Consider the following 13,016-nt stretch of genomic DNA (forward strand, 5'->3'; position numbering starts at 1 on the left):
CAGCTAATATACCACTCCATCTAAAATTATAAAAAATACAATTAATTTATATTCTTACATAAAATGGTAACGAAATAAATATATAAATGAAATAAAAGCCCGACAAAGTTCTCTATACAACCATACAAGACATGCACCACCCCATGAGTACGTACTGGCGTGCTCGAAATCAGACAGTATTGGGAGAAACATGAGATACACTAGAGTATTTGACTTGTTAGAAAATAAAAATCCTCCACAGGATGTATGCTCTGTGTACCTACGGACGTTGATGTCGTCGGCATCGGGAGGTAATTCTAGAAACTGTGATGCCAATCAAGTGATACTCAATCTTAATCCCTTCAGATCCTCTAGTAGAACACCTAAGAGCTCTTCACAAACGTTCTTCCAGTCATACTGTAGTGAACCTGTCAATTTGGTTGCCTGTCCACTCGTAACCCAAATTGTATGGCAACATCCTATAGCGTAATCGTAGATTCTCCACAAGGCAGGTGAAATGTGTGAGTTTCTGGTCTCCAACGCTCAACTAGAGTAGTAATAAGGTGTCAATCAAGCTGGATGAAACCAATTTGTGCAACCCCAAGAAAACCTACCTGCTGAACATATGGAATAATGCGGTGATCAAATGGGATAGTATGTTGTGTAGTTGTCTCCCTTCTCCGAAAACTCAACACTACAATGTAAGAACTATCCCATACTGTCTGTGAACAATACATATTTTGTTGGTATAATTGTACAGGATTAGAAGGACCGGGCTCCATTACCTAAAAAGTTCAAATTACATTACATAATAAAATCTATGACATAAAAGATACATAAAAAGTACATAAAAAGATACAATTACATGAAATAAATTTATTACATAAATTCATTATAAGTATATAAAGAATATAAGTACATAAAATATACAATTACATTAAAAATATAAATACATAAAGAATACAAATACATAAAATATACAATTAAATGAAAAATATAAACACAATTAAATGAAAAATATAAACACATAAAGAATATAAATACATAAAATATATAATTACATGAAAAATATAAATACATAAAGAATACAAATACATAAAATATACAAGTAAAAAAAATACACCTAATGACCCGAAGACGACGAAGCACCCAGTGTACGTTGTGGACAAGTGCGTCTATTATGTCCTTCTCTCTTGCAAATTGTACATCACACTTTTTGGCTTGCTTCTTTCCAATCCATTTCATTATGAATGCGCGTACTTTTTGGCTGACCTTGTTCTTTTAGTAAGTCCGCATTTGGACGAACTTCTATAAATGATAATCTGCCCAATAACTGGGTGTTGAATTAGATGTAAGCGGCATTCATAACAACGCTTGAAATTGGACAATGTGTAGTATTCATCAATAACTGGTAGGTATGTCATACGCATGTAATTACAAACTGCAATAATATGAGAGCATGGAATCTTGAAAGATTGCCACTTTATTGCGAAAACATGTTCCTTCTTTTAATCCAAAACTTGGTGTGTTGTCCTTTATAGGGAGAAACATACTTATGCCAGTTTGTACTTTCGAAAGTTTGACTTTCCCTGGTAGATGTCACTAATATGTGTCAATATTCGTTTTTCTCACCTCTTCAGTTTTTTTAGGCATATTCTCTTATATAGTCCCACGATCGAGTGCTTCACTGATTTCTTGTCTCTGGCGTTCAAAATACATTATTGTGTATTAGCCTAACCAAAGAAAGTAACTGGTAACATCTAAGCAGCCTTTGAAAACAACGTTTATGCATTCAGCTGCATTGCTTGTCATCCACCCATAGCGGTACCCACCGTCGTGTGACTGTGTCCATTTTTCCAAGTCAATGTCTGAAAAAAATTTAAGACATTCAGGGTGCAATTGTTTCAATTCTTTCATGCACCGAATGAACCTATGCCTTTGGTGTTGATTTTCGGCCTTAAACACCAAATTTTAATTGCTTTGATTTGTATTTTGTATTGAAATTATTGGCAACATGGCGAAAACAATATCGATGGTACGCTCTGGGTTCACTCCAACCAATTTCTTCATTATTAATTGCAGCAAGAATGCTCTTATGTCTATCAGTAATCAAGAAAATACCCTCTCTTTGGGTAACATATTCACGTAATGCCCACAAAAACCATGACCAACTAGACGAATTCTCACCTTCGACGATAGCAAATGCAAGGGAAAATATATGTCCGTTTGCTTCAATAGATAAGGCTGTCAATAATTTCCCCTTATACTTTCCGTAGAGATGAGTTCCATCAATCTGGATTTATGGCCTACAATGATTGAACCCTTCTCTTGCAGGACCAAAAGACCAAAAAACTCGTCTAAAAATAGTCGTACTTGGCACATCAGAAGGAAGGAAAAACTAATCTGTTCGTGTTCCTAGATTATAATGAACAAGAGCACTCAACCAATACAGAAGCTCCGAATATGATTTCTCCCAATTACCAAACACAACAATCAACGCTTTTCTCTTGGCTTGCCACATCCGTCCATAATTGATATTATAGCCATATTGTTTTTTAATGGCTTCTTGGAGTAGGGCCACAGATACTCCAGGATCAACTCTAACCAAATTTTGAATTTCAATACTCATGAAATTTGAATCAAGCTGTGAATCCTATGTCAATTTTGAAAACAAATATGAGTGTTCTTCTTGAAGTTTGGTTGATTTCGAACATCCCATGAGTTTTACGCCAATATGTCCGTAACCTCCAAGCACAACCGTCACTCCATGATTTACATTTAACATACCAAAGATAGATCCTGATTTGATTCCACTACGAAAATTTAGTAGTGTTCTGTCACACATTATTTTTTACAGTAAGCTGTAAATCTTCTTTGATATTAAAAAAATATTCTTAAAAAATATTCCTTTTTGTATTAAACTACAGTTATCTACACCTATATTCCTTTCTTCCAAAGTAGACCTTAGTTCACACGTTGAATTTGTCATTTCCCAATCTATTTGGGTGAACAATTCGGTACTAACTCAAGATCACGTTCCCCACTATTATCGTTTCTAAGTAATTCATCAACTTCAACGTCAATGTTACTATCTTCATCATTTCCAGGTTCAAGAATAACTAAATCTTTAAGACGCATCGACATATTTATTATGATTTTTTTCAACTGTTATAGTTGACAAAAAAAATATGTTAATATGTCAACCCAACAAAATCCAATTTCTAAGTTTAACATATAAGATCTAAATATTATACATTTAAATCAGCCCAAATCTAAGATTTATAAACTAGATATTTAAATCAGCCCAAACAAATAAAAAATATATGACCTAAAATTTAAGATTTATAAACATATAATCAGCCCAACAAATACATATATTTCTAAGTTTAAATCAATCCAAATAAATAAAAAAAATATAAGATCTAAGATTTATAAACATATACATATAAGATCAGCCCAACAAATACATATAAAATCAGCCCTACAAATTCATATATTTCTAAGTTTAACATACATATATTTGTAAGTTTAAATCAGCTCAAACAAATAAAAAATGATAAGAACTAAGATTTAAGATTTATAAACATATACATATAAGATCAGCCCAACAAATACATATAAGATCAGCCGAACAAATTCATATATTTCTAAATTTAAATCAGCCCAAACAAATAAAAAAATATAAGATCTAAGTTCGGATGATTATATATTGAAAAACAACTAGAGAAAGAATTTTACCACAGAAGTGTTCAGAGGATTTTGGACGGACGAACAAATGGTGGACTCGGTGAAGAAAATCGAGCAAAAGAAGCAAGATTTCGGAATTTTCGAAAGGCAGAAAGCAAAATCGAGCAAAATCGTTCGGAAGATCTCAATGAGGAAGAAGAAAGGGAGAAGCTCTCGGTGAGGAAGAAGAAGGGGTGGGCGGCGATTTAATAGAGAGGAAGTCATGTACCGGGTACACGATTTAGACTTAATTGTCTACGACATGCAGTTAGCTCAAAACATGTTCATCATATGGCCGAGCGAAGCGCACCTGCACTGTCTTTGTGAAGGGTGAAGGTGAAGCAACCTAGCATCACTTTAGATAGGAGCAGAATGGATGACTTACAACGGTACACGATTAAGGTGTAAAAACCATTTTGGGAACTTTCCTCCCAACCCTATTTTTGTCATTATATTTTTTTAAAAAAATTTATTAAAAAAATTATTTTTTTTAGCATTGCATGCTTTTATTAATAAAATTCTTATAAATAGAAAAATTCCAAAAATATTTATACTTTATAATAAAAAATTCTAAAAACACTTTTAAAACTTTTTGCTATAAAGTGTAAATATTTTTAAATATTCTTTCATGTTTAAAAAGACCCTACTATTATTATTATTGTTATTATTATTATTATTATTAAGCTCCGTATGCATATTATTTAGATATTTCAATAGTGTAAAGTATTTACCATATTAATTTACTATATTGTCATTGTGGGACCAATTTCATCCAATTATATTTAATATATTAGACTAATGTAGTTTTATTTTAATGGTAAAAATATTATATTGGTCTAAGTATTTTTTGTTTTTGTTCATTTTGGTACTCGTATTTATTAATTTTTTTTCTAACAGGTCATTGCATTTTTTATCTTACAGGTTTTTGACCTATTTTACATATATATATTTTTAATTCATGGAATTTCTTAGATATAAAATTGAAAATTGTTTAAGATTTTATTACACATCAAATTCAATTTTAGGTTTAATAGCATTTTGATCCAAGCTTTCTGATTTGACATTTTAACGTCTAAGATTTGAGAAAAACCCTTATTTGGCTCCCATTATTTTTTATTTAAAAATTAAAAAATATAAAAAAATACTTTTAATGTCTACACTTTTCTCCCTCTTCCATTTGTCGTCGTCCACTGCTGTTTGACCGCCTCCATCTGTGAAAGCCATTCGTTTCAGATTTGAAATTAAGGGAAACAAAAGGATCTCCCTTCGTTTTAGATGTAAAATGAAGGTCCCTTCATTTCTAGATATTTGTTCATTTCAAATGGAGAAAACAAGAGGAGCGAAAGGTTGTGGTAAGCAGATAGTGGCAACAAGTGATAAATGGGAGGATGGAAAAAGATGGGAGAAAGAGGGAAATTTCTAGTTTCCTAAATCTCGTGGATCTCGTAACTTGTTTATAAATACAAATTATTTATTTCATATAATAAGAAATATTTTATTCACATTTAGATTGCATTAACTCAATTCAATAAATTAAGATCTAAGGTTATTTAATGTAGTTTGAACAATATGTGATAGACATACAAGTGGATCATGGTCAAGTAATAACCTAAGAAGTCTATAATATATAAATAAGGTTGAGTACTTTATCTTGGTGATACTGCGAATACGAGTCACTGAGTCACTTTGTAATTAGAATTTTATAATATATGAGAGATAAATACTTGAATGAGATTCGAATATCATTTATATGAATAAGATTTATGTTAAAACCATATGTTAAAATTAATATGAATATGATTAATATTAACTAAGACTATAGATTATATGAGATAATATAAATTATATGTTATATTATATGTGATATAATATAAAATCATAGGTTATATATTATATGTGATATAATATATAATTTAGATTTAATTATATTAAATTAGTTAATATAATTAATATTTGAATTTGAATTTTGAATTCAAAATTATAACTTCTAGGGAGCTATTATGGTTAGTAGAGGGAGTTATTCTGCAACTCCTTCGCATCTCTCATAAGGTTGCCTAAGATAGAGGAGAAGTTTTTCAGTTTTTACGTGATCTTGTTTTTTCTACAAAAAGACTCTCCCATCATCATTTTCTTCCTCTGCAATTTTTCTCTCAAGAACACATTCTCCTTTCCCCTCACCGAAATTAAACCAGAAGCCCACATCTCTCTGTGATTCTAATCTTGAGAATAACATAGTTTCAATTGTGGTGGTGTCCTCCTTGTTGTGTTTGAGGTGTTGCTCTGAAGCCAAGTTCGTTGTGTTGCTGTCAACGGGAGAAGATTGTGTTCTCGCTATTGGAGAGAGAATACGTGAAGAATTGCTTCTTCAAGGGTTAGTATTCAATTTCCCTTTTTCCACTATAAATTATATGTAAAAAGCATGCTTAGAGACTTATATGTTTATCTTGTTTCTGTCCTCTATTTTATTTAGTTCTGTAGAAATGAAATTCTAAGACACAAGACGATCATATGCTTCCGCTTTGGGAATTCAATTCCTTTAACCAGTTCCTAAGTTCTAGCTCCTCAAATGTCTTGAGCTGATCGGCTTCGATTTATCTAAAAATGATCAAATAAAGTTAGATCTGGGAGGAAGAAGACTATATGTGTTGGAATCAAGGTGGAGATTTGAAGAGTTTTTATTCCAACAGCTCCAACGACTCTATTTTTCAAAAATAACAAACTCTTGTAATAGATCCTTCATATAAATACTGAAATCAGTATGTAAAATTCAGCGTGTGTTATTTCTGTAGAAGAGTGAGAACACTTATCTTTGTGTAGTCTTCAAGAAGTGAAAAGAGATCTCCTTCCTATAGATGTAGGCACCATTATCCGAACCACGTAACTATGTGTGTTCCTCTTCTTCTTCTCATTCTTCTTCCTTCTGTGCATGTGTAAAATCTTCAAGTTTCCTTTGTGAATCGCCATAAAAAAGACAAAATGTTTAGAGAGAAGTGAAAGTAAAATCGCAGCTTAGAGAGGAAGGAAATTGCATTATGGTCGGAATACAAAAGAGATTTAATTGAAATTAAAACCATCAGCAACCACGTGTTCTATTTTCAAGTTGAAATCATGGCCTCTTCTCCACCAAGTTTTCTAGGTACTCTATTTCAAATTAAATTGGATAAAATTTCTTCTCCTTTTGGGCTTGCAGAATCAATAAAAAAGTCCAACACTTGGGATATAAATTCATCAACATTATTAAGACGAATGATCTTAATTGTATAAGTAGTAAATTGTGTTCTTAACTTAATTATTTGAGCAAGTAATCTTGCAAATACAAGGTTTTTACTTGATAATAAGCACATGTATGACCATTTATTGGATGCGTTTATTAATACTATAAAATATTTAAATGTTTCACTTGGTGGATTAGTAGGCCCACGTATATCACCATACATTTTTAAAAAAATGGATGTGATTCAGTCCCCACTTTAGTTGGTGATGATCTAATTATTAATTTTCCTTGAAAGCAAGTATCACATGATAATTCATTAGATTGAAAAATATTTGGGCTCTTTAATGGATGTCCATATGAATTCTCAATAATTCTTCTCATCATTATAGACCAAATATGACCCAATTGGTTTTGCCAATTCGTAAATATATATAGATTCATGAACTTCAGGTTCATTGTTGCATATGTTTCAATTACTCTTATATGAGTATAAGATCATCCAAAAAATAAAGGAGACAATTTTTCCAGTATATGTTTTTCATGTGAAGTGGTAGATATTATATAAAAGTACCCCATATTATTCTTACTATCATTCTCAATATGATAACCGTTGCAACATATATCTTTAAAACTTAGTAGATTTCTTTTTGATTGCTAGAGAATAATCAATTGTCAATTGTAAATTTTGTTCTTCTAGGAAAAATAATATTTATTCTTCAAAAACCTTCAACTAAGTTTGCAGAACATGATATTGTGTTGATTATTGTCTTTAGCTGTTGAATGAGAAATTTTGGACCAATCACAAATTACTATGTCATTTATTAAATTAATGTATAATCTAATTTAGGACTAATTAAAAGTTGACATGTGTCCTAATTGAAATTGAAGACATAAATTGGCAAATTCAAATGATGTCATGTGTTTTCATAAAATAATGTGATCCAATTTGATATTATTATTTGAGCTAAATTCCAATAGAGTTAAAAATAGGCTTAATCTGACCCAAATGTCAAATAAAGCCCAAATCTAATTAGTTGGGCTCAAAGACTAGGTCCATGGACCAGCCAAGCCAAAGCCCAAAAGCTCACCTTGAACTCTATAAATAGAGGAATTCTATTCATTTGTGGGGGTCAAAAATTTTAGACTCCAACAAACCTAGAGAGAATTCTTCACAATCAGAAAATTCCCTAACTTCTGAAAACTGAACCACTCCTTGAAGCCCAAGTCCTGAAGATACAAACATTCTTCCCAGACTTCAATTTCAAGAATATCACGTGCTTTTCTTCCTCAAGTCAAGTGTACACATTCAACAAAGAAAAAAAATTAGAGGATGAAGTACTAGAGATTGAACCACGTCGGCATTAAATCTATATCAACACAAGTGCAACTCCACGAAACAAGTTTCTCTAGAAACCTCGTGTGAACAAATATGCATGCCTAGTGAGAACTCTCTACCTCTTATCTCTCCCTCAACATTCAAATCAAGTAATGACACCAAAGTTGCATCCAAAGTAACTATTGCAAGCAATGCCTATACAAAACATGTCCCATAGTCGTTCAAAAGTGATCATGCAAGAACAAGATCAAGGTTCTGCTCTCGCAAAGAAAATATTTGAACAGCTGATGAAATCTCCTAAAGGTGAGTTTGTTATCAAAGAAAATCACTTATTTGATAACTCTACTTCTGATCGATCAAGGAAAGAACCACACCTTGATGTTATGTTGATGTGAATATTTTGTGTTGTATGCAAGCATACGTGGTCAAGTTATAATATTAAAACGACCTGTAAGGTCGAGTATCATCCTATAGGATCAAATTAACAAGTTATTATTTAGCTATCTCAAGAGTTGTGTCAATTTTAGCCAAGAAATCGAAATCTAATTGAATTTGTGGTTTGTAAAATAAAAGACAACAAGAAGAATGTGTAAAAATTTGAGAATAAAAGTATTCTAGGATATTGAATCTGTTAATTACATCATTAGATCTATTCTAGCCAATTCATGGAATCATGTATAAACATACCTAAGTTTAGAAATTTAATTCAAGATTAATTTCTCTAAAAATTAACGTATTCTCATGAAACTTAATTGATAACTAATCTCATGAAATCAAATTAAGAAACAAAGCATTTGGATTTGTCATTAACTACTTTCACTATTAACCTAACTATAATCATGATAGATTAATAATGATTTAATCGTATAGATCTGATATAACATTCAGTCTCTCAATTAAACATTCAATGTAATAATTATCAATGACCAATCAATAAGAATGAAACATGATATCATTAAAAAGTAAAGTATTCAATAAACATCCATGAAAAGAACTAAATTCATTCTAAATTCATAACAACTTCATCAACCCTAAAACAATAAGTCTAGCAACTCATAGCTTGCAAAACATATTTTCATACATCAATTCAAGCATAAAATTCAGAGAAAGAAAAGGGAAGCAAGGAATCCTCCAAGCTTGCCTCAATCGTCACCTCAGGAACCCGAACGACCTTCAAAATATTCCTCAAATTCTCTAACTTGTAAGCATATACTCTCTTTTAGACCTCAAATTTCAATCTCCATCCCTCAATTTGGTCGGAATTCTCCTCCATTAGTTCAGAATGGCATCCAATTATATAGAGGATGAGAAATTTGGCACAAAATATTTTCCAAAATTATTAGATTTTTCAAATAAGGAAAGCAATGTTGTGACGCTTGGACAACAACATTGCAACGCTGGTCCAGATCTGTCGTAGCATTGCAGTAGTAAAACATAACATTGCAATGCTACATCTCAAATTGCAGCTATTGTCTTCTGGCATCAAACATCACTTCACGTCGTAGCGTTGCAACGGTACAATCAGCATTGCAACGCTCCCTTGTTCTTTGGTACATTGCATTTTCCTCTCTTTTCTTCACTCCCTTTGGTTCATTGTTTAGTTTTGACTCCTTTAAACCTAATTTAGTCTTTTTCTGGATTATTTTGAGTGTAATTCACTTTCGATCATAAATCCTGAAAATCACTAGCAAACATATTAAATATAATAAAAACACACTAAAAACAATCCTAAATCTAAGGCAAATAACGTACATTTTGTGTGCATTTTAGATGTTTGTCATGATGGCTAATGCAACGATTGAGGTAGCCATGGTAGAGATAGAGAGGAAAATAGATCTCCTTATGAAAGTTGTTGAGAAGCGAGATCATGAAACTACCGCCTTAAGAGATCAAATGCAGGTTTGAGAAACTACTATGTCGAGTCGAACTTCTATTGTCAAAGTCAATGATAAAGGAAAAACTGTGTTGCAGGAAAATCAGTTGAGACAATCCATCTCTATCACCCCCCTATCCGTTCAACAATTACAGGATATGATCACAAACTCTATAAGGGCTCAATATGGAGAATCGTCTCAAACTTCTTTTATGTACTCTAAGCTGTACACCAATAGAACCAGCAACCTGAGAATACTAGCTAGGTACTAACCTCTAAAGTTCTAGCAGTTCGATGGAAAGGGTAATCTAAAACAACATGTTACTTACTTCATTGAAACCTGTGAAAATGTAGGAACTAGAGGAGACTTGCTAGTCAAGCAGTTTTTTCGAACCTTGAAAGGAAACGCTTTTGATTGGTACACTGATCTAGAGCCCGAGGTGGTTAACAGTTGGAAACAACTGGAAGAAGACTTTTCGAACCGCTTTGACAACACCAAATGCACAGTTAGTATAATGGAGCTGACAAACGCCAAGAAAGGAAAAGGAGAACCAGTCATTGGCAATATCAATTGATGGAGAACTCTAAGTCTGGAGTGTAAAGATAGACTCACTGAATTATCTGCAGTGGAAATGTGCACCCAAGGCATGTATTGGGGGCTTTTCTATATCTTGTAGGGCATAAAACCTCGTACATTTGAAGAACTAGTAACGCGCGCCCATGACATGAAGTTAAGCATCACCAACAGGGGAACTAAGGATTTCTTGGTTCCTAAAGTGAGGAAAGACAAGAATGAAATCAATAAGACTGAAAAGATCATGAATAGTGTTGCCAAAAAAGAAATGGTCGTTGGTACGACCCGTTGAAATTTTCTTCCAAAGAAAAAGAGAACAAAATTGAGATTAATGACGATGGATACGAAAGATGTCGACTAACTCTAAAAGAAAGTCAGGAAAGAGTTTATCCTTTTCCCGACCATGATGTTGCAGACATGTTGGAGCATTTGTTAGAAAAATAACACATTCAGCTGCTAGAGTGCAAGCTACCAAAGCAGTTAAGGAAAGTCAACGACCCCAGCAATTGCAAGTATCACCAAGTCATTAGCCACCCAGTTGAAAAGTGTTTTGTGCTGAAGGAGCTGATTCTCAAGTTAGCTCATGAAAAGAAGATAGAGCTAAATCTAGATGAAGTGGCTCAGGCTAATCACGCCACAGTCGTGGTAACTTCAAGTGTTCTAACACTATCTACGTCTTATGATCAAAGTGAAAGCTTGATCCAATTTGAGACCTTCAAGCCTATAGTTGTTCAATTCCAACAAGAAATCTAACGACAGACTCTGAAATGAAGATGATTCTATTGAAGATGACAGTGAATAGTGGATCCTTATGCCTCGTCGAAAAAGAAGAAAGTCAAGTTTACCCAAAAGAAGTTGTGCTTCTATTAGAAGTACAGAAGAGGGGAGAAGACCCAGAAAAAGAAGGAAAAAAAGAAGGCTTGAAAGCTTAAGCTCAGGCAGGAGGAAGACAAGGATATTCTTTGATCTCGACGTCTAATAACTTTAATGGACTTTCTTTCAAGAAACTTCTATGACAATTGTTTGAATGAAGTACTAGAAGTCGTTGCATGTCATGATATCAACATAATAGAAAGCAAGGATACTTTTTTAAGTTCATCGGAGACGGTGGAATAATCAAAAGACATACCAATGTTCAACATAGATGATTTTTTGGCACTTTCTTAGACAACTAAGACAGCTCTCATCGATGCGTCGTTAGACTCAAAGGAATCTAGTGCTCTGACCTCTATGACGCGCACATGTGCCTCTTGCTGAACGACCATATTCTTTTCAGATGAAGATTTATTGTTGGGATAAAAGGTTCATAATAAGCCTTTATTCATCTCCGAATTTGTTCAAGAACAAAGAGTTAGTTGGATTCTCATTGATAATGGATTAGCTGTCAATATAATACCCAAGTCAACAATAAAAAAAATTAAGGATCTTAGTGGAAGAATTGTCAAATAGCAAGCTAGTAATTCAAGGACTCAACCAAGATAACCAACGTGCAATCGACATGATATACTTGGTGTTGGGATTAGTGTCCTAATTCTCCTAGAGTCTCGTAGTTCGTAAACTTTGTACACATTGTATGAATAAAATAAGAGTTATTTTATTCTACATTTACTCATATCTAATAAACATAGATCCGTGGTTATTATATGTAAACTTTAGCATGTATATGAGATATACAAGTGGATCATGCCTTAAGTAATAACCTAAAAGGTCTGTAGTATAAGGATATAGGAGGGATACCTTATCCTAGTGACACTACCGATACGATCCGTTTTGTAGAGGTTTATAAGTGTTGTGAACTACTACAGATGATCTGATCCTGACCATTAATGTGGAGATATGTGAGCGGGGGTGTCCTATATAAAGAGTTTGTATAAGACCGGACCACGAGATGATTAGTCTCTTTATATAATGTTGTTGATAATTGAAACTTACATCTCACTATAACGACCATGGGTGAAATGACCTTAATCCTGAGTGTTTTGGGAACTCCTGCCTCTGAGGGCAGTCCTTTGATTAGTATGGGTGAGAATGGCCAGATTGCCAACTCAACAAGCCTACCTTTTCGGGAATTTGTCTGATTGGGGAGCTTGGAACTCAGTTACACAGGATGGAATTCACTCCTTCCCCGAAGTAGGGGTAAGTAGATAGATTGCTCCCTTAATGGCTGATTTTGGGTCTTGAACATAGTGGCCACATCCTTTCTTTGGAAGAAAGGACCCAGTCATAGGACGACTATGACTTATTGTTCACTAAAGGAATCAGTGGTACTTAAGGAGTTAGATGTAACTACAGGGGGAAAACGGTAAATTGGCCC

Source organism: Benincasa hispida, chromosome 10 (assembly GCF_009727055.1).
Source record: "Benincasa hispida cultivar B227 chromosome 10, ASM972705v1, whole genome shotgun sequence".
NCBI classification, from domain to species: Eukaryota; Viridiplantae; Streptophyta; class Magnoliopsida; order Cucurbitales; family Cucurbitaceae; genus Benincasa; species Benincasa hispida.